Genomic DNA, 23,705 nt, shown 5'->3' on the forward strand with positions numbered 1-23,705 from the left:
TAACAACCTATGTAAAGTATCTGGTCCCCTTCAACCCCTTCCCAGCAATCTCGTTAGCTTTCTACACTCTCTTCACAGCATTTGCTTTTCCGAAATGGCTTCATATGTATGTTTATGTATAAGCTGCATTGTCTGGGTTCTGCCTTTATAATATGTTATCTGGGGTCAGAGCCTTGGTCAGCTTTGTCCACCTCTTTATCCCCAGTGCTTGGTAAAACCACCCAACAGGGAGCAGGCTCTGGATCAATACTTGTGAATAAACTAACAAAAGAATGAATGAATAAAACCCCGGGCAGGTTGCTTAAGCTTCTTCAGTTTCCTCATTGGTAAAACAAGGATAAATAGCACTGACTTCATGGTGGTATCGTACAAATGAAAGAAGAAAATGGCTATAAAATCTAGAACAGTGTGTAACACATAGCAGCTGTTCAATAAATGTTTGTTTCTTTCCCACCTTCTCTCTTGATTTTTCCCACAGTGGCCCTCATAGCTTAGCATGGAATGGAAGTATTCCTTCCTCACCACAGCCCAAAGTTGCTCTGGTAGTAAATATAAACCTCATTCCACAAGTTTCAGTATGCAAGGATATAACCGTAGTTTTACAATTCAATTTAATTTTTACCGTGAGCCTATTCTAGGTAACAGAATTATCTCAGTCAACTGAGGTTTTAAACTCTCCTTTTCCCCTGGGCTGTCTGTAAATTCCAAAGGACTTACAGAGTGCAAAAACTGGCAGAGGGCAGACTGAAGTCTGTTATGCTAGGCCCTCTTCAAAGGGGTAAATCAGGAATTATCCTCCACACATGTTCTCCGAAGGTCAAAGTGAGAAGAAAATGGAGGGAACCTCTGAACCCCCAGGGCCTGGCTCCCCTCAAGAGTTAAACTCAGAAAAATCCTCCTGATAGCCCACAGCAGAAGGTCAAAAACTGTCCCACTCAGTTGAAACCTGTAGGTCAAAGAAATGGGCTGGTTGTGCATAAACTAAGAAACATGCATATATGATGGGTGGCCTAAGAGTCTCTGGATCGTAACAAACTGGGTCCTCAGACAAAGCCATTGTGGCCTTTTCCAGGTCATATGACCCTGCCCCTTTCTAAAAGAAGCGACACCACCTTCCTGGACTTACTTGGGACAATAGAGTGACCCAGGTTTGTGCCCTGGTAAGTACTACAAATGGAATCCTAGTGCCAAGAGTACATAGGTGAGCATTTGTCTTCTAATCTGTCCCAGCAGATAAACCTAAGATGAGAATTATAAAAAATGGAAGACAAAATACATTGGTTTACAGTCAATTCAGATGCAGTCTGTTAGTATAAATAATGGCTACAATGTGGTGGAAAAGCCATCTGTCACTTTAAGGCAAAAATGCAGTTACTTTTAAGAAAAGAAGCTCAGGAAGAGTAAATTTATCCCAAGGCTCTTGAGCTTGGAATGTATTTGAAGAAAAGTGGATGAGTTTTTCTCACCCAGAAAATAAATCACGTTGTCATGATTCCAGGTTTTTGCTTTGTTTTGTTTTTTATATCATGCAGCATCCTTCTGTTTAGGGCTTACACCCTGGTGATTCTTCTGGTTCCACCAGGATATTTGAGCAAGTATCATTTTTAGTGAGGCAGCATATGGCAAGGCACTTGGTTTGTTGTTGTGCACCTATGCATGTGTGTTTGCTATACGTAATACACACGCGCGCACGCACACGCTCATCTCTTCAGTTCTAAATCCAAACCCTCTTTGTAAATTAAGTGAGCCTAGAGAGTTGGAAACACAACAGCAGCAAAAGGCCGGGGCTGGCAGCCACTGCTTAAAGCTGCGTATGACACAAAACTGGATTATAATGTCATTCACTAAATGACAGATCATTTAGTGTCTTGGAAGAGCCTGTTTTCACACTGCTGAAGCTCTCGCAGGGGAATTCCGTGTGGGCTCCTTATTGTCAGAGCTATTTTTCACCCAATTTGTTTCCAAATGATGTCTAACCTGAGGTCTCCCCACTGAGAGAGGTTTAAGCCATGATTAATGAGGGGTGCTTGGCCAGGCCCACCTGGGAAATGGCCCATCTGCAAACTCAGGTAAGACGCAGAGGCCTACAAGGCATCAGCTTGTGAACGGCAGGCAGCTTCCTGCAGCTCGAGGCTCCCACACTGCAAAGGCAAGGTGTTCAGAATTAGCAGGATAATGTTTCAGGAGACGCTGGAGACAAGTGTCACTCCTGCTGTTTTTTCCCTGAGATGTTCATGGGCGAGGTGCTCTCCATCTTGGTATTAAAAGATACATTTTCTGTTCCTCAAGCTTATTTACTCTCTTCAAAGCTTTCACACATATGTGTGGCAAAACAAGCAAATAGACTTATACATGTACACAGAGACTTGGCTTTGTCTCAAAGGACGAGATCACTGAGCAAGCAGGAATTAGATTTATAACACCGTGGTCTGTTTTGACGCTGTACATGAACCTATATGATCATTTTTATTTCCAGTGCCTAAACTGCTGTTTGTTATATTCAAAGGTATCCATATTTCCGTGCATAAAATGTATGTTAAAATAAATTCTCTTTTCTGTAAATTAAATATTGGAAATATTGGAATACATTTTTTTAAATACCAGGTCCGTGAGTAGTATAGATCTTCTAATAATTTGAAATCTTTGGAAAGGGATAGCCTTTCACTAAAGGAATAGAACATTTAAAATAAGCAGAATAGAATGCCACATTTGTTCTAAGATAAAATTATATAAGCACAAATTGGATAAGGAATTCCATGTTCTTTTAAAATACCTAGCTGGAAAAAAACAAAAACAAACAAACAAACAAAACCGAGGAAACAGGTCATTCTTCATAGCAAAGTCCATTCCTTCCCTTATTCAAGATGCACATTCTAGGCTTTCTCTCTAGGCTACCACTAACGATGACATCCCACAATTCCATCTGTCAGGACTAAAACCTAACAGATCCAACTGTCTCCAAATAAAACAGATTGTTTGCTGGGAACCTTTATGACCCATAAAGAGTGAGAGTTTATCCTGGTGAAACATTTCTTCTTGTAAACAACCAACATTCCCTGAATCTCACCAGCTGACTTTGAATCCATCTATTTCTCACTTGGCATTTGGCTTCATCCGAAGCTTCTTTGATGGCATTTTGTTCCCAACTGTTGTGCAAAAGATGCTTTCCATTGAGTTGCTTCTGTATCCAGACACCAAAATGATCCCACACTTTCTTTAACTACTTCTGTTGCCAGCAACATGTTTACCATGATTTAGATGTCTATTATACGCATGAATGACTTGTCTACTTAATTTCATCAAAAAATGAACCCTCATAAGTGGCACAGATGCTGGTATGATGGTAATCAAATTAGTTTTTGGACAGGTTTATGGCCACTTGCTGTCAGTTAAGCTCTCTTTGGCTATCTTCACTCCTAATACAGTTTTGATGGTGATTAATGGCTCCATTAATACACAGTTTGTGTTATGACAGACCTAATATTACAGTCTTGTTTGCTGACCACAGATGACAATACACTTGGTAAGATTCAGGTCTGCAAAGTATTAGCTGTACATCTAGTGTTAGATTTTTACTTCCTTGGTCCTAGTGTATGTATATTTAGACCCAACCACAGTGAACACTCTATTTGTGCCAAAACTTTGTTTTAAGTTAAAGTTCCTTTCATGATCCTTTTCTTTGTTATAGGAATGCTGTTGCCTTAAATTATTCTTGCTAATGCTATGTTTCATTCACAGTCTTTGCATTCCTAGTCTTATTTGCTTCCACCTCTAAATTCTTAAAATCTTTGCTGTATACAAAGTTTTTCTGTTTTTTTTTCTTAGATTTTTCATTTATTTGACTGCTTGAATAATTTTCAAAAACATCTCTAATTATATCTTCTTATAATCTTTGTCTTTATTTTTTTCTTCCAAACAGTGCACATCATTCCATTCATGGCTATTCTATCCTATTTCTGAGACTTTTCTGAGAGTAAATTTTTAATTGAAATCTCTTGTGAGCAGCACACATTTATTTGTGTTCATTCAACAGGGCTGCTAAAAGGATGAGAACAAAATGGGAGCCTTGTAGGCTAAACTATGGTAAACACATTTGGATTGTTTACACAGCTTTTTTTATGTTTAAACAAACATGGTTTTTTTATAATGAAATTGAGCTTCCTCCTGCACATATTTGATTTTTATGTTCATCTGTGCACTTGCCTAAACTCCACCCACTTGCTGCTATGCAAATACAGATTATGCAAATTTTGGTTTTGAATTGGGTGAGCTGAGCAGATGCCCATTTTAGCATAAACAGTTCAGAAGAAAAGGCTTGAATAGACAAGCACTATTGTAAAAGTACCTAAATGGACATAAAGATGAATGTTTGTTTTCACACAGACAAAAATGTTAAAGACAGCTTTTCACTCTTATGAGAAAAATCTAAGGTCATTTTCTAATAAGGCTAAATGCTGAAATTCAATTCCTCATTTAATAGCAAGACTCCAGACTAGACCCAATCTACTGTGGTGGATCTTTGAACCTATTAATTTATTGTAATCCTCTCTTCACTTAAGTCAATATGATCCCAGCTGTCTAGTAAATTATCTTTATCTGAGGCTGGCATCTCTGCTGACTGATTTTTCTTTTATTTTCATGGATTCTTTTTTATTTTTAGTTGTTACCGCATAAATTTACTAATACATAAATGGTTTTATCTGTGTGTGTTGTTAACACAACCCCATAAAAAGGGAAGCTTTACAAAAAGCTTAGCAAAACTTAAGGCATGCAGGGGAAACCTAAATGAAAAGGAGTTTAAAATCTAATTCTTACATACAGTTACCATTTTTCCTCGAAATTTTTAAGGAAGGCATCTGACTGAGTTGTGTCTTTGCCATCTGCTGAGCTATCTCTCTGAGAAGCAGTGCTGATTCAATATTGTGAGCGTTGCAGCCTCAAGAGTTGGTTAGAGGATTATGAGTGACTTAACAGTCAGCCAGAGTGCATCAGAAAGAAACATCTCAGCATACTATGGCAAACTTTACTTACTATATACTGTGAATCATGACGTTTTCCATTTTTTCTAATTTGTTAAAGTTATTGACAAGTTCTTGAAAAATTCTGGAAGATTGGTGCCTTTGGCACCTCCCTGATCTGGGTGGCGCATTTGGATGGCTCTATGACAATGGGCCTATATCTCTTGTATATCCATGTACGGTAGCGGACCACAGTAGATGCTCAATGAGTGCTTTGGGGTAATTCTCCAAAGGATATTTGAATATCAGAAAACACATTTGATGCACAAGGTAAAGTCTCCAGTGAGTGGAGGTCCAGGGTCCACGTCACTAACAGCAGCGACTGCTGGCATGCCAAAGATCCCTCAGGCTGTTGATATCATAGAATAGGGTGTGACACAGTCCTTGCTCATGGTCACTCAAGAGCCTCTTAAACTTTCATGACTGCCTCAGGTGGTCGATCTGGTTTGGGTACATCTTCTAGTGCCCTATTGGTCTGGAGCCAAAAGTTCTTCTCCAAGGTGACCTGGCCCTGGTTTAAGAACTTGGTCATTTATCAAGTGGAACCTATTCTGGATCCTTACAAATACATCTTCAGTCTCGTGTTCATTCAGTCATTTAGTCATCTGTTTAACTAATAACCAAGCATTAGGCACTGTGCTATGGACTGGGGATTTAAAAAGGAACAGGGCACAGTTTCTGTCCTACCAGGATTCCGTGCTGGGAGGGAACTTAACAAGCAGGCAAATATTGTAATGGGGTCAGTGTTGTACTGGAGTCGTGTGCCAGGTGCTAGGGGAAGGGAAAAAGAAACAAATTCAACTCTCCTTGGCAGTCAAGGTACTTTACCTGGGGGAGGTACCTTTGGGTGGAGAGTGAGTAGGGTAGGAGTTCTCCAAGTAAGAAAGGCAAAAAAGGATATTCCATTCCTCAGCACTCCTTTCCCCTAACCAAACTTGAAGATCTGAATTCATTCAGTCAAACAGTTGGAGATTCTGGGGAAGGGAGGGACTAGATCCAATATTAACATGTGTTCTTTACGTTGCACGATATGGTCAAAACCCACTTTTTATAGACTGCCCTTGCCTGCATCTATCTCTCTGGCCTGCCTGGGGGGTATAAGCTGATGATGCTTCACAAGCTGAGAGTAATGCTGCAAAGTGGACCAGGGAAGTGCTTGCTTACAGGCTTGCTGCCATACCATGAACCAGGTAACAACTCAAGGATGGGAACTGTGGCTTCAGTGTCTCACTTACCCTACAAATCCCTTTACTATGCCTTAATAGGAACTCACTGATTTGACTAAGAGTTCCCGATGATTCATGATTAGAATAAGCCTGTTAAAGCAACTGAACAATAGTTTACTAAATGATATCTTAGTGGCCTGAAATTGATAATGCATTTTCCAGTTTTATTTCTCTTAAATTATACAGAAGGCATAAATAAAGTAGACCCAGTGGGAATAAATTGAAAACTGAAGTGAAAAATTTCTTTTCATTTTAGAAGCCCAGTTATTTAAAGTACTATGGTTACAAGTAAGAGCTCTAATAACCTAGGGAAAAAATCATACTAGAAGAGTTAGTAGGTTGTGAATCAGTGATGAAGAAACCACTGCTTCCTTTTTAAATAAAGGGATAAATGCCATAACTTATAATATATGTGATTAACTCCATATGTTTCATCAAAAGATACAATCCTGAGGGTTAAAATAATATACCACATTTTCATCTCGCCTGGACATCAAATTGAATTCTTCTTTTTTATTTTTATTTTTTCTGAGATGGAGTTTCACTCTTGTCCCCCAGGCTGTAGTGCAGTGGCGCAATCTCTGCTCACTGCAACCTCCGCCTCCCAGGTTCAAGCCATTCTCCTGCCTCAGCCTCCCAAGTAACTGGGATTAGAGGCACGCACCACCATGCCCAGCTAATTTTGTGTGTGTGTGTGTATTTTTAGTAGAGACAGGTCTCACCATGTTGGCCAGGCTGGTCTCAAACTCCTGACCTCAGGTGATCTGCCTGCCTGGGTCTCCTGAATTCTTCTTAAAATCTGTAGTGCAGTAGAACAATCTGTCAAAATGTCATACAAATTGACTTTAGACCAATTATTCTAAGGGAAGTTGGGCAAGAGTCAGTACCAATCAAGAATGAGAAAACCTTGCCATCTTCTGATACATTCACTGGTTCCAAACACTCTGATGAGATAGCTACACTATGAAGTATTAAGGGACTGCCACTGTTGTAATCTGATGTCTCACTTAAGCTAAGGCAATGGTGAATAATGGATTAAATAATGGACTCTCATGCATTGTGCCTTTAGTGATCTAATCCAATATTTACCACTGCCTTAGCTTAAGTGAGACATCAGATTAATCTCTAACAGTGGCAGTTCCTCAACACTTTATAGTGTAGCTACCTCAGTGAAGTTTTTGGAATCAGTGAATAGCTGTGTCTGCAGGTGCTATGCAAATGTGATAAAGCTAATCTAATAATGACCTGAAAAATAAACCAACTCAGCAAGACTCCCAGGATTTCCTTGAAGAATAATCAGCAACCATCTTAAAGATGGGTGTCTAGCCTACAGGAACATAAAGGTGACAAAGGGGTTCTCTGGCCCCTAAGAGAAGCAAATAGCATCTTGCAATCTCTCAAGCACGCATGAGAGGCTTTGTGATGACAGAGCAAATATGACACCATCATGGCCTAAGATTAGAGGACAAAAAGGAGGAAATTTCCCTTATCAACGAGGAAGTGGAGAGTTCATGAGAAGCTAAAGCCTGTAAGAGGTGATGTTTCCTTTAGTTCTTCATACTTGTGGTAGTTCACCCACACCTGTGACCACCCAGTAAGGAAATCTAAGTGAAAGTAACTGGAGTAAGATAAATTTTTTAAAAACTTTTATTTTAGGTTTGGGGGTACATGTGAAGGTTTGTTATGCAGGTACACTCATGTCATGGGAGTTTGTTGTACAGATTATTTCATCACCCAGATATTAAGCCTGGTACCCAATAGTTATGTTTTCTCCTCCTCTCCCTCCTCCCACCCCCCATGCTCAAGTAGACCCCAGTGTCTTTTGTTCCTTTCTTTGTGTTCATGAGTTCTCATCAATTAGCTTCCACTTATAAGTGAGAGCATGCTGTATTTGATTTTCTGTTCCTGAATTAGTTTGCTAAGGATAATGGCCTCCAGCTCCATCCATGTTCCCACAGAAGACATGATCTCATTCTTTTTTTGAGCTGCATAGTATTCCATCATGTACATATACCACATTTTCTATATTCAATCCATCATTTATGGGCATTTAGGTTGATTCTATGTGTTTGCTACTGTGAACAGTACTGCAATGAATATTTGCATTTACGGTAGAATGATTTATATTCCTCCTGGTATATACCCAGTAATGGGATTGCTGGATCAAATGGTAGTTCTGCTTTTAGCTCTTTGAGGAATTGCCATACTGCTTTTCACAATGGTTGAACTAATTTACACTCCTGCCAACGTTGTATAAGTGTTCCCTTTTCTCTGCAACCTCAGCAGCATCTGTCATTTTTTGACTTTTTAGTAATAGCCATTGTGACTGGTTTGAGATTGTGGTTTTGATTTGCATTTCCCATTGTGGTTTTGATTTGCATTTCTCATTGTGGTTTTGATTTGCATTTCTCTAATGATCAGTGATATTGAGCTTTTTTTCACATGATTGTTAGCTACATGTATGTCTTCTTTTGAGAAGTGTCTGTTCGTGTCCTTTGCCCATTTTTTAATGGGGTGGTTTTTCTCTTGAAGATTTGTTTAAGTTCCTTATAGATGCTGGGTATTGGACCTTTGTCAGATGCATAGTTGGCAAATATTTTCTCCCATTCTGTATGTTATCTGTTCACTCTGTTGATAGCTTCTTTTGCTGAGCAGAAGCTCTTAAGTTTAATTAAATCTTATTTGTCCATTTTTTGCTTTTGTTGCTATTGCTTTTGGTGTCTTTGTCGTGAAATCTTTGCTCATTCATATGTCCAGGATGGTATTGCCTAGGTTATCTTCCAGGGTTTTTGTAGTTTGGGGTTTTACATTCTTTACAAGTCTTTAATCCATCATGAGTTGATTTTTGTATATGGTGTGAAGAAGGTGCCCAACTTCAATCTTCTGCATATGGCTAGCCATCTACTGATCTCAGCACCATCTATTGAATAGATCCTTTTCCCCATTGCTTGTTTTTGTCAGCTTTGTCAAAGAGCAGATGGTTGCAGGTGTGGCCTTCTTTCTGGGCTCTCTATTCTGTTCCATTGGTCTATGTGCCTGTTTTTGTACCATGCTCTTTTGGTTACTATAGCCCTCTAGTATAGTTTGAAGTCAGGTAACTTGATGCCTTCAGCTTTGTTCTTTTGGCTAAGGATTGCCTTGACTGTTTGGGCTCTTTTTTGGTTTCATATCAATTTTAAAATAGCCTTTTCTAGTTCTGTGAAGAATGTTGTTGGTGGTTTGATAGGAATAGCCCTTGAATCTATAGATTGCTTCGGGCAGTATGATCATTTTAATAATATTGATTCTTTCTATCCATGAGCATGGGCTGTTTTTCCAATTGTTTGTTTCTTCTCTGATTTCTTTGAGTAGTGTTTTGTAATTCACATTGTAGAGACCTTTCACCTCCCTGGTTAGCTGTATTCCTAGGTAATTTATTCTTTCTGTGGCAATTGTAAAGGGGGTTGCCTTCCTGATTTGGTTCTTGTCTCAGCTGTTGTTGTTGTATAGGAATGCTAGTAATTTTTGCACATTGATTTTGTATCCTGAAACTTTGCTGAAGTTGTTTATCAGCTGGAGGAGCATTTGAGTCAAGGCTGTGGGGTTTTCTAGATATAGAATCACGTCGTCTGCAAACAGGGATAATTTAACTTCCTCTCTTTCTATTTGGATGCCCTTTCTTTCTCTTGCCTGGAGTAAGATAAATGTTTAATTCATTATAACTTATATCAATACTCCTTCCTTGATGATGGAATAGTCCTGTCATGCTTATCACCACTCTATTTTAAAGACATCAGTATCATTATCTTTCCCAGAAGAATAATAGAGGACTGAACATATTCACCTCAAAATAATCATACTCCTGTATCAAGGGCAGCAGCTCAACCCATCCAAGAGTGTGCTTCCAAATCCCAAGACAAGGAACATGGTACAGGCACAAGCTTTATTATTCATGGGTACCTAGGGTATTGCAGAGAAATAACTCTAGTATCTTGATAGTTGGAAAGGATCTAGAATAAAAAGCAGCAAGAGCTGTTCAATTAAAAGATGCATGGATTCTAATTCACACAGTTCTTTTTTTTATTATTATTATACTTTAAGTTCTAGGGTACATGTGCACAACGTGCAGGTTTGTTACAATATGTATACATGTGCCATGTTGGTGTGCTGCACCCGTTAACTCTTCATTTACATTAGGTATATCTCCTAATGCTAACCCTCCCTGCTCCCCCAACCGCATGACAGGCTCCAATGTGTGGTGTTCCCCACCCTGTGTCCTAGTGTTCTCATTGTTCAATTCCCATCTGTGAGTGTGAACATGCAGTGTTTGGTTTTCTGTCCTTGAGATAGTTTGCTCAGAATGATGGTTTCAAGCTTCATCCATGTTCCTACAAAGGACATGAACTCATCCTTTTTTATGGCTGTATAGTATTCCATGGTGTATATGTGCCACATTTTCTTAATCCAGTCTATCATTGATGGATATTTGGGTTGGTTCCAACTCTTTGCTATTGTGAATAGTGCCACCATAAACATATGTGTGCATGTGTCTTTATAGCAGCATGATTTATAATCCTTTGGGTATATACCCAGTAATGGGATGGCTGGGTCACTTAAAGCCAGAGAGGAACCAATTATTGGTTGTTTCTGCCAATTAACATCCCATGTAGGTAGATAGCAGTGGATCTGCTTTGGAGTTGGCAAGTCCTGTGGCTTCATCCTTAGTTCTCTGCCCTTCTCTCTACATCTTGCCTATCGTCTTCCAAACAGCTCTACTCTTTCACCAGCAGGGCCCCCTATATTTCTCTACCTACCAAATCCCTTCCACCATTCAGGACCCAATTGAAACCTCATCTATTCTGTGAAGACTTCCTTGGCCCCTCTCACTAGACCTCTCACCTTTCAGAACTCATGACATGTTGTTTCTGTGCTGCCATTTGACGCTTATCATACACCCTTTGACCATTTTTATGATTTATGGTTTCTAGAGTGCCTTATGTTTTGTGCTTATTCTTCTCAACAATATGGTGAATTTTTTGAGGTCTAGACTAAATCTACTGTATCTTTTTTCCATGAGCAATGATTATCTCTTGCCACAGAACTTCCACCCTAGGCAAAGTTCAAACTACATGTTGATTGGCATTTTCTATGGCCACATGTGTATAGTTCAACTTCCAAAAGCATTTAATAACATTAGTAGATGGGTCTCTGGCAGCTTTTAAGGAAATTTGGCAGCCCAAGGAGATTGACGCAGAGCTTAAGCCTGTTCCTCCGATGATGTGCCAATTGTGTCAGAATTGATGTTCTATTTAATTCATTCTCTGTCACCAAAAATTACTTCTGGGCTATGGATTAGATTCAGTTTTATTAAATCTGTTTTACAAAGCCTGGCTCTAGACTGCAACAAGGGAGCTGGAAGCTGGAAGCTGGTATTGAACTCCTCCGGGAAAGTTCCTGGACTCTCTAAAGATCCAGTCAATAAGTCATGTTAGAGATTATAGAGAAGTTTCAAACCCAGAACTGTTATGAGCTGGTGATTCACCTAAATAAATTAGCCTGCAATTAGGGAAACCTTTATCCAATAAAAGTTTTACCTCTGGAATAGTGAACTAAACCTGTTACTTTGGCAGCACTTTGCCAAATGATGCCAATATCAACCAAGAAGTAAGAAACAGAATTCAAAGTAAGGCCATTTGGTTTGATCAAGTGCCAAAGCAACAGTTAGGGCTCAGAAAGCAATCCTCCAAAGCATGGAGCTTTACATGTTGAGTGTTTTGAAGTAAGAAGCAGCCTTACAAGCAAGGTCTCTCTCTGACCTTCTCCCAACCCCTGTCTTTCAGCCCTCTGTCTCTTCCAAAGCACAGGGAAAGTCTTTTCTCTAAAGTTTCTTTACCTATCTAAAGATTGGATCCACTAAAGAGGAACACAATAGACTTCAGTCTTCTAACTGAAATTTCATTAACCAAGGCAGATTAAATTTATATCACAGAGGAAGAGACTGAAAAATCAAATGTCATACCTGGAGCCCAGACAAATATTACCCCAGGCCATTGTCTGTTCTATGGGCCCATTCATTTCCCCTAAAAATCATTTACTACCCCTCTAAAATTGCCTACACCTCCATTTCCTTCTCTCCTATGAAGAAGGGTATATAAACTTCTAGACGTCATGGGGTTATTGGGCACTCACTTTCTTATGATGCCCCCATGCATGTAAATAAATTTATATACTTTTTCTCTTGTTAATCAATCTATTGTCAGTCTATTTCTCAAACTCAAATATCAAATGTCAAGAGGTGAAGGAGGGGGTTCTTTCACTCCTACACAAAAATAGAACAGTAAGCAATAGACTGAACAAAAAACATACCAAACAATGGCAGTGGCCTCTTTCTATTGTGGAGACCATGTCTTAGATCTACCAAAATGTCATGCATGACTGAAACTTGCAATGTGAAGGGCAAAGAATGTAATCTACCAACACTCAAGTGATGGCTGCTAACCTAAATGTGTCTAGGTAATAGCAGGAAACCCAAGGAAGTATTTTCTGGGGCCCCTAAGTGAGGAGAGGGCAAATAGGGAGGACCTTTTAGCAAACATTTTTCCAGCAACCTTATTACAAAGGACAAACTTTGTAAGATTTTGACAACTACAAAAGATCTAAGTTCTCCTCTTGGGCAAGCAGCCACCAGCCAGTTTTTAGCATTAAAACACTGCTGGTTCTAAGGTTGAATAGTGGAGTCAAGTTGATTTGGAAAAATCAAATTATAAAATGAAACTGGGGATTGGGGAAAGCAAGCAGGTACTAATGAGTGGGTAGCAGTGGGCTTGAGCCATTCCCTGAGACTCTAGAATGTAGACCCAAGCACTTTTTATGGGTACCCAGTTATGTATTCATGGATGAAAAGGAAATTATTAAAGGTACTTAGTCAATGTGGACACACGTATTGACTTTGTCATCTTACATATTTCCAATTCTCTGCTCATATCCCTTCTTTTTCTTCTGTGCAATACTCAAATTTAGAGATCCATTTGGATCCTAATTCTTTCTGTGATCTCCTTAGGGGTACATATTCCTTTATTTTCTTGTAGATGTTGCCAAGCAAAGTCACTCATAATTTAATCGTCGGGGAAAAAGACATTTTTCTTCAAATTTATCAAAATTTTTTTTTATTTTCTTAATATGTGGTTATTACTTCATTCATCTACTCTTTCCAAAGCACTTATTAAGTATCTTCTAGTTCTTATGTTTGCAGAGTAAAGTATTTTGGCAAGATCTGAAATGGATCCTTGACCAATAATACTTTAAGGAGTCTATGTGCATAGTATTTTGTAGAACATTTTGTTGGTCTTAGTCCTAAAATTTCCTCCTCCTGCATTAAAATTATGCTATATGCCACATGAGAAATTATCTATTAACTTTGTTCTCTTACAGTTTTCTTTACTATTGCTAAAATCAGTTCTTAATAATACAATTCAAACATGCAGCTCCATTGTCATTATTTAGAAATACCTCTTTAAAAACTCTGGTTCTTTCAGAACATGAATTACCTAAGTTTTCATTATTTAATCCACTATTCATTCCAGCCTTTAAAAATTGTCTTTTACTTTTAAATTCCTCTTTTTTCTTTAAGTTAACAATAACATATAATTCTGTAATCTGTCTATGATGATTTGCTTCAAAAGCATTATCAATAATGTTATTTTAATCTATATAACAGTGTTACTCTTAAAACAAGTAACTCGTTTAGAAAGCACTCCTATGGTAAATTTACTTTTAATTAAAATATTAAGCACTTCACTTACATTATGTTTACTGAGCTTTAGATTAAGAACTTTTTAATTTTTATCTATGTTCACTAGTCAGAAAAAGCGGATGTTTTTGGAAACACTGCTTGCTTGAAACATCTTTTTTCAAGCTCCCTAGGCTTCATTGTTTTGTGGTTGTTTGCCTTAAGCGGCCTAAAGTGTGACAGTCTTTCCTGAATTATTTCCAAAGATATTACTGAGAATTCTGTTGTCTTCAAAAAGCCTGCAGAAGTGTCTGCTGGTCTTTTACATTAGTTTAGTTTTCTATGGAGGAGAATCATCATCTGAGTAATATTCGGGAATGCGAATTCTCTCCAGTGTTATTAAAAAGTCGGTATGCATTGTTTTGAAGGCCTATGAGTACAGGCATGTTCTGTCAAAGCCGATCTCTTAGCAGTATCAATGATTCCCATATCTTGGTCTTGGTTCAGGAGTGGGAGCTGCTGAAGGTGGATTTAGGAAAATGTCGCAGGCTCCCTTGCTCAGACCTCACTTCCACTGGACTAATGCCCTGAAGCCAGGCTTCCAGGCTGGCTGGGGCTTGCTAGCTCAAAAAAGGAGGCAAGGAAACAGAACCAGAGGAACACGGCAGGAGAGGAAAAGTCTTCAAGTTTTTCTGGTGCCTGTTGGGGTGATCTACAAAGGACTTTTTCATTCATTTTTAGCAAAGTTTAATGTGTCCTATAATATCCATATTTGGAATGCATGTTTTAAGTTTTGCCTTTTATAAAAGCTTTCCCTTCTAATATATTTGTTTACCTTTCCAATGTCTGTAAACATACTTGAATAATGATGACCCTAAAATGAAAAAAAAAAACAAAACTTTTCTGCATCCTCTACCTGTTTTGTTCTTTTTTTAAAACAGGTCTCAAAAATTAAAGAAAGCCATTCTCCAAATGACTAAAACAGATCTCATGTTTGTTACCATCCTTTATTATTTTTCTTCTAAACATGTAATTTAACATTACATGGTCATGAACAGCAAATTATATTATCTACTCATACTTGCGGAGGTAAAAGGTGAGAGAAATTCATGTGTTTAGACTTGGGTCTTTATTGAGTTGTCTCCTGTCCTAAGGATAATGATTGCTAAGGAATCAGATTCTAAAATGTATTTTGATATACTGTCCATGTTCAGATCGGTTTATAATCATATGAAACAAAACATTTATTATTAAACTCCGAGAAAACCTCTCTCAAATTGCATCTGACAACAAAAACTTTAACTTTGGCACCCCAAATGTTAGTTTTTGCTTCTTCCATTGTTGGCCCGAGTGGTTTCTTCTGTAATATGTATACTGACTGTTTGCAGCCTGGCAACAGCTCCAAGGAGTGAGGGGGGCTAGAAAACTATAGCCCCTTGTTAGCTGCAGTCCAAACTTCAAAGTCTTTGAGAACACTGAGCAGACAGGTTTCAGCAGCCGATAAAGCAGCCAGGCAAACAAAAGGCAGCTCCCCTCTCGCCGAGGTGTCTCCTGATCCAGGGTGATTTTCAGCCCACTTTTTTCTTTTATTTGTGATGAAACTTCTGGCAATGAGAGACTCATTCTGCCCATGGTTGTGTGCCCCCTTGATTCGCCATCAGAGGGAGAGATGGGCATTTATGGCACCATAAATCAAGGGATAAACCATACACGAGCAGCTGGCACATGTGCTAATAACTATAATTATTAATCATGTCAATTTCACACCCTTCAAATTTATGCTATGTGCTTTCTGTAGGAAAGCTATCCCTGGCGCCTTGAGCTGTTTATGGTATGAAAATATGATGTGCTGATGGTCTTTGATAATTGTCTTATGACAGTATTGATCTGCCTACAATTGGGTTTGTGGGGCATCGAAGCCCTGCAAAGAGGTTGTCCTTGTCTCCTGGTATATATCATTGTCACACATCCCCCATTGTTAGTGAGTGGCGTGAATTACTTTCAGCATTTGGCCAAGTCTCTAGCTGCTAGGTCACCATTATTCTATCCTTATGTCACTGTGAGGACTTTACTTTGATGTTTCCTTTGTACCTCTTCGAAGGCAAAATCCTTTAACTTCAGGACGGGAGCCTGCAGCAGAGTTTCAGAAAGAAAAGACACTACAGGTTTGGGGTGGGCAGAGGCCAAAAAATATGGAAAAATGTGCTCCCTCAAAGAAGGGCCATTTTTTACTTGCCCTTGTCAAGGCTTGTCTATATCCGAAGAGGTGTGGCAAACGGGGAGCTGGAGATGCCAACCAATTGCCAAGTCTTGTGCTCATTCAGTAGCCCTTTCCAGAACACCCCAAAGTTGCTGCCACACACCAAATTATGCAAATTATTCTGCTTGTGGCACAGATGGTCAAGCTAAGAAATCAGACTGGCCAGGAGCAAGCAGTTACCCGTGGCCAAAGTGGCCTTTTTAACTCCAAGCGATTCATCCATTTGAAACCATAATGTCTCTTAAAGACAAACCCGTTCAAGACCAAAAGCAGAGCAGCACCTTGCTGGTTAATCTGCATGTTCATTTGACCTTGCAGCCAATCGTCTGGGAGAGGCCAGGAGAGAGCAGAGTGCATGGGACTCTGCCCACTTGTTGGGAACGCTGCACGGCCCTCACTGGGCAGTGTCAAAATCGCTCCTGCTGTCTCTACAGCTGCTCTGTTCCAATGACCCCTGGAAGGTTCTGGGGATTGTTAGAAGAGATTTCTATTAATCAACTACAAACCGACTGTTACAATTTCACACTTTTTTTCCCATCATTTCACACATTTAATGAATTTGGGTGTCTTTTACATTCAAAACATTTACAATCAGGCCAAAAAAAAAAAAAAAAACTCACCAAAAAAAAAAAAAAAAAAACCCAACCCTTCTTTAACACAATAGGCAGCAGCAAGACAGCAAACGCCACTTCAAGACTGAATTTCTGAAACTGGCCCTTTAGCTGAGAGTGGCCATCCTTGCGGGGGCGGGCGGTTTACTAGTTTACTAACATTATTACCAGGCGGCAGCCTTGGCAGCATTTTACTAAATCCTCAACAAGAAAACTCGCAACTCGTCTGAAGTTTCAGTTTGTTTGTTGTTACTAGAGTTATATCAGGGAGTTCTTTTCTATGCCAGACTGGAGTTCAGATTTAAATCTTGCCCAACTCAAAAGCAAGCGCACAGGAAACACGAACCTCGCCCCGGTGAGAGCAGCCTGAGTGAGCCAGCACTCACCAAGGAAGGGGCTGCAGGTTCGCTTGAGAGGGAGGATCAGCCGAATTCCTCACGCTTCTCACTGAGACTTCCCCTGGCTATCGGCCGACAGGAGATCTCACATCCAAGTCACAAAGACCCAGAACCTTCTTCAGCAAGAAACGTCACTTCTAACGTGTTTGCTTCTTCATCTCTAAGCTCAAAGTGCTCCGTTTCTCTACAGCAAATTAGACTCTTTGCCTACTTTGGCGCCGAGAAGCCCAAACTGCCAACCAAGGCTTTGGTTTTCTCTGAGGGCTGTCGGTACACACGAGAGGCCGGGATTGTTCTCTAGCAACCCCCGCTGGTTGACAATAAATGCCGGAAACTGACCCAGAGGCATTAGTTCATCCCCACGTTGGAGGGAAGTAAAAGATGTCAGGTTGAGGGAGAGCAGGTAGCACCTGAACACGTCGGTGATTTCGTGTCGGCTCATCTTACATTAGCAAGAAAAGTAGGGTCGAACTTGATTCATATCAATATTTGGAGTGATGAAAATAACAGCCTATCAACTGGGGAAATCTATACTGTATTCCACAAAGTCATTAGATTTTATTATTGATGACAGACTACTGAATATTTAAAGTTTGCTAATTTTCTCTCTTTTCATTTGTATATTCTTTCTGTTTTTAAACTTTGGCTTCTCTTCACATTATTACTTTGGTGGACTGTGGGCACTTTTGCCTTCGTGGGCCCCTCCCACCATAACGATAACAACATAATTTTAAATATGTCAACATTTTTTTCCTCTTTTAGATAAGATGTAATAGATTCTTGTGGGCCCTTAAAATTATCGCGGGCAGCATGCCTTGGGGCCCAGTGGAGAAGGCGGCTCTGCTCTCTTAAACGTTCCCCTAAGGGGCCTGGAATACTTTTCTTCTTCAAGTTGCCTTTGAGTTTGAAGATGTTTTAGTGTTGCTTTACTCATTAGCTAAGATACTGGTCCTAACATATCTTTACATCTATTTTCTGATATACTGTAGCATGTGTCTTTTAAACAAAACATTGCTTACTGGCAAAGAAGCCACTGAGAGGCCAGTTGTTCGTTTGTGCACAGTTGGGTTTCGTCTTGCCTCTTGAAGACCTATGCTTCATTTCCTGAGTGCATTTCACCATACCTGGAGATGTTTGGACAAAGCCGCAGACACAACTTGCACACTCACACCCAGTGCCCATACGTCACCAACTTACATTCATCTATTCATTTGTTCAGGAAAAAAAAAACACCTAGTTTATCTTTTTAAAATTTCCCCCAATTAAACTGCTACTTCTAGGACTTAAGAAACAAACGGAGGAATTTAATTTCTTGGGAATTTTTTCCAGAGGCAAATCAAGAACGCAGCCCGTCTAGTTCCCTGAGCTACTGATGTTCTAGGAGGAGGGATGGTAACAGTTGAAGGGAAAGCCTGTAAAGTGATTGTACTCCCAAGAGCCTGGATGATTCAGCAAAAGCAGGCTAAGAGGCTGTGAGTGCAGAACTATTTTGCCCCTAGAAATGAGACATCCAAATTCAACAGGGACTTTTTTTTTTTTTTTTTTTTTTTTTGTCCTTTTGAGGATGGTTCTCCCTGACAAGAAATACCGGAGAAAAGCACAGCTCCCTTCAGCTGTCCCCTTCTGTGGGTTTTCCCATACGAAACTATGCCCAGCCTGCCACCCTGCACTTTGTTATTATGACAGGAAAAAATGAATTTCTAATGTGCTACCTCTACCAGCTGCAAGGAGCTTGTGGATCTTCAGTCACTAGGCTCCCCTAGGGGAATCAGCCTGAATCAGGGTAGAAGGCCAGGACAGGGAACAGCATATCTAGGTAAAAAAAAAAAAAAAGTCTCTTTCCCTCTGATATTGGCATGAAGATGTTCTTAAGAACAAAGGCAAATTTACAAGCACATGTTGGACAGGAAGGGACAAGCATCAATGTCCCTCGCTGAGCACCTGCCTGTCACATAGATGATTTCATTAATTCTCACAATACTTTCAGAGAGTATTAGTTCCATGTTTATATACTAAGAAACCGAAGGGCAGAGGGAGACCAAGTACCCTCCCCCAAAACTACACAGTTAGTAAGTTGCTGCACTCCGGCTTTTCCCTCTCTGACACACTATTTAATAATGTATTGCATTGTAATAAGCAGAAATGAGTTGCTCTCTACCCTGTCATATGATAGAAACAGCTCAGTCCATGCTCCTGACAGCATTTGGTGTTTTATTAACATCCACTGAGTCCATGTGTGTGGGTAGGCTCTTTTTAAAAACATGCCTAGACCTCTCCAGAATTGGTGACCCATAGAAGTGAGCAGCTACTTAGAAGTCTGATATAAAGAGGAGAAAAAAGGTCTTAGAGGGCATGTATTTCAACTCTTTTATTTTATCTCCAAGGAGACCTTATTCAGGCCTTCAACATTTCACATTTGAATGATTCTTAAGTGGTGAGTCTGTCTCACTTTAGCTTCTTTTCACACTCAAGGAAAATCTCTTAAACTCAAATGGGATCATCTCATTCTACTCCTTTGTTTACTGAATAATTCTACCAGAGTTTTATCATCCATGGCAAATTGCTCTTTGCCCTAAAATCTGTTCTTCCCTTCGTCTTGGACATACCCATTCCACCCCCAGCTAGAGACTACATTTCTCAGCCTCCTTTGTGGCTAGGTGGCCATTGACTAAGTTCTCATCCACGGAATGGGATGATGTAATATGTACTCTTATTTAAAAAGAAATTGCTACTCTGACCTTCGTCTCTTTCTTTTTCCCATGAGATAAAACATGGATATGTTCGTGACCCAACTTCAACCAACCATGCAATGTCAATGGCCCAGGGGATGCTGGAGCAACAGGAAGGAAGGAATTGATTGAACAATCATGTGGAGCAAAGCCACGTTGTTATTTAGGGCTACTGCTTAAATCAGAGATCATCTCTGTCTTCTTTAAGCCACTCCAGTTTGGAGGCTCTTTGTTCTAACAGCTTAGTGTTTACCTAAACTAATGCAGCATTGCCCTTCTCACTAGCATTCCTGCCTCCCTTTCAATCTTATCAGTGGTCACACCTCCAAATGCTCCCTGTCCTCCAAATGTAAATTATAAATCTTCCAGTTCTGTAGTGAGACCACACATAAAAACACTTTCCTGCCATTTACAGATGGTGTTGGTAACTGCCTCCCCGCCATTCATTCTCCCTTCTCCTGGCAACAATATTTTGATATCCCTTGGAGGAACTTACCTCTCTCTCATTCTTTGCCATGTGATTAGGATGGGACTGAACCCCTTCCAGTTCTAGGGATAGTTCTTGATTGGCTGAAGCCACTGAAATAGCTTTTTCCTGTGGAGGCTCGGAAGACAATACTCCAAAGGACAGCATTTTGGCAAGTGAGTACTTTGAACTCAAGGAGATTGGAAGGGCCTCAGAAGCAGGAAATCCTCTCTGACTTTCTCACCTCTTTTTTCCTTCCCCCATTTCTTCCCCAAAACAGGGCATAGAAACTAGAACTCCTTTCCCTCAAAGCAAGCCATAAAACCTAGAAATGTCACTCTCTGACCTTCTCCTTGAAGACCCTGACCCTCATGCGACAGGTATGTCTGTCTGTAACCAGAGGAAGAAATTGCTACACAGAGAGGCTGAGAAGAAGCTGGACAAACAGGCCTTGCTGGGTTTCCTTCTCAATTACTTACCATTAGATCACGCCCTTTTGGTCCAATCATATTTCTACATGGCTGTCCATTGTTCGTCAAGTCTAAGTATGAAAATAGTTTTCCCTGGGTCTTTGAGTCTTTGTTTCTGAAGGCTGTCATCTCACATGAAAAACTCTGTCGGCCGGGCTCGGTGGCTCATGCTTGTAATCCCAGCACTTTGGGAGGCCAAGGCGGGCAGATCACGAGGTCAGGAGATCGGGACCATCCTGGCTAACACGGTGAAACCCCGTCTCTACTAAAAAATACAAAAAACTTAGCCGGGCGTGGTGGTGGGCACCTGTGGTCCCAGCTGCTCGGGAGACTGAGGCAGGAGAATGGCGTGAACCGGGGAGGCGGAGCTTGCAGTGAGCCGAGATTGTGCCACTGCACTCCAGCCTTGGTGACAGAGCGAGACTCCGTCTCAAAGAAAAAAAAAAAACAACTGTGAAGTAAATTTGTTATTTTTTCTCTTGCTAATATGTCTTTTATTAGAGGAGTGTCAGCTATGACCTTATACTCCGCCATTAACTATAGTGATAAATTCAGAGATGTGTACATAACCCAGTTAAATCTCATGAGCAAAAATGAATCCTAAGACTTTTACCACATTTCCCCCAGAGAGTGGTGGATGAAGATGTGAGATCTGGAACTGCGATGGTCATTTTGTAACTACGAGCAGACCCCGCCTGACGATGAAGGAATGTAGAACTGACAAAGACACAGAAAGATGGAGCCAGAATCCTGGTAAGATTGTTTGAATCTTAAGTCAAACTACATGTAAGATAAACCTACTCGTATTTTGACTTCAACCAATTTGAGTTGGGGAGTCTGTCACCTTCAACATAAAGAATTCTAACATGCTTTGGAGATGATCTTCCCTAGGAGCAATTTGTTTTTAGTACTCCTCCATGTCAGCAAAACTCCATTCTTCAAGCATTAGGTAATCTCTCACCTTTCCTGTAAAACCTTGCATGGTTCTGCCAACCTCATATCCCTCAGTCAGAGTTAGCTGCTTCTTTCAGTGATCTTAAAATGCTTTGCATAGATTTTATCATTTTTGTTATATGTTGTAATAGTAGACCATGTATATTTTCAAATAGCTGAAAGAGAGACTTTTGAGTGTTCTCAACACAAAGAAATGATAAATGTTTGAGGTGGTGGATTTGCTAATTACCCTGATTTGATCATTACACGTTGTATACATGTATCAAAATATCACATTGTACCCCATAATTACATGCATTTATTATGTGTCAATTAAAAATAATAACTGTTAAAAAGAAGCCAGGCATGGTGGCTCATGCCTATTATCCTAGCACTTTGGGAGGCCAAGGCAGGTAGATCACTTGAGGTCAGGAGTTCACGAACAGCCTGGCCAACATAGTGAAACCCTGTCTTTACAAAAATACAAAAATTAGCTGAGTATCGTGGTGCATGCCTGTGATCCCAGCTACTGGGGAGGCTAAGGCAGGAGAAATGCTTCAACACAGGAGGTGGAGATTGCAGTGAGCCAAGATTGCACCACTGCCTTCCAGCCTGGGTGACAGAGTAAGACTCCATGTCAAAAAAAAAAAAAAAAGAAAAAAAAATTGTTATAAACAGTATATCTTCCTCAGAAGGCCTAATGATTGTGAGTAACTTTAGGTCAAAGAACACATCTATTTTTGCCATAAATTTTAGCTTAGCAGAATGACTACAATATAAATACTCAACATCTAACACATTTGTTATTTTTTACTAAAGCATGAAGGAAACAACAAAGTTTATTTCTACTCATACTAAGAAAACAATGACTTAAAATTAGATCACAATTAGAATTTGTTGCTTTGTGAGGTAGTGAGCTACCTATCACTGGAGGAGATGAAGCACTGGTTGTGAGCCACATCAAAACCCTGTCCTGGGGAGACAATTGAGTATGTCCGGGTGCAGTTGTTCAACATGATTTAGTCCCTACCAGGAGGTCTGGTTGCCTGGGTTCAGAACAGCAGAGGGAAAATAAGACAAAAGACACATTCAGAAGTCAAGATGCTCTGACAGTTCAGCAGAGGTATGACCTAACTTCAACCAGCAGACAGGATCTGACCTAGGAAAGATGAAGACAAAAACCAGATCTGAAACAGATGTATTGTAGTTCAAGGTAGGGCAATCAGACCTGTAGGGAGACTGAGCAGGCCACTGAATTGGGTCCCCGAAAGAGAAGCCCAGACACGAGGACTGGACCCACCCAAGAACTGGGAGTAAAGCAATTTGGGGACAGTTGGGTCCTAGGCCTCGCCTCTAGGAAACCTGGATTGCTCAGTTGGTGCTGAAGGTGTCTCAGATCTGCTTGGATCTATAGCATTGGACCTGGTAAATATAACTTGATTCAGACTCCTGTGGACTCTGGAGTGAAGGCTATTGCATGTGCTGCAATGTTGTTAAAGTGAACTAAATATGGCCTGAGAAGGACTCCGTACTTCTACAGTTGAGTTCTTGTGGAGGAACCGTAACTTAGCTTAATAGGCAGACAAGATTGAAAACCTAACTTAGGAGTACGCCTCTGTAACAACAGCTGAGTGTTGGCCAATCCCAGCAGCCATACTTTAACCACTCATAGGCTGCTGAGTGTTCAAATAAGGCGAATGCAGAGCTGTAACTAATCCCGCTGTTTCTGTACCTCACTGCTGATTTCCTTACGTCATTTTACTTTTTTTGTCTATAAATTTGTTGTGCCCACAAGGTTCCCCTGGAGTCTCTCTGAATCTGCTTTGATTCTAGAGGCTGCCTGATTTGCAAATAATTTCTTCTTTTTTTGTTGTTTTTGTTCAATT

General features: G+C 40.1%; 1 long non-coding RNA gene across 1 annotated transcript in view; it reads left to right on the top strand.

Annotated features, from left to right (window-relative positions):
* The window catches only part of LOC115834460, a 29,288-nt gene extending 7,655 nt beyond the window's left edge, over positions 1-21,633 (top strand). The window contains exon 3 of the long non-coding RNA XR_004029372.1: positions 21,514-21,633. This is a non-coding gene — a long non-coding RNA (uncharacterized LOC115834460). The remainder of the gene's footprint in view (positions 1-21,513) is intronic.
* Positions 21,634-23,705: the final 2,072 nt, after the last annotated feature.

This window comes from Nomascus leucogenys, chromosome 3 (genome assembly GCF_006542625.1).
Source record: "Nomascus leucogenys isolate Asia chromosome 3, Asia_NLE_v1, whole genome shotgun sequence".
NCBI classification, from domain to species: Eukaryota; Metazoa; Chordata; class Mammalia; order Primates; family Hylobatidae; genus Nomascus; species Nomascus leucogenys.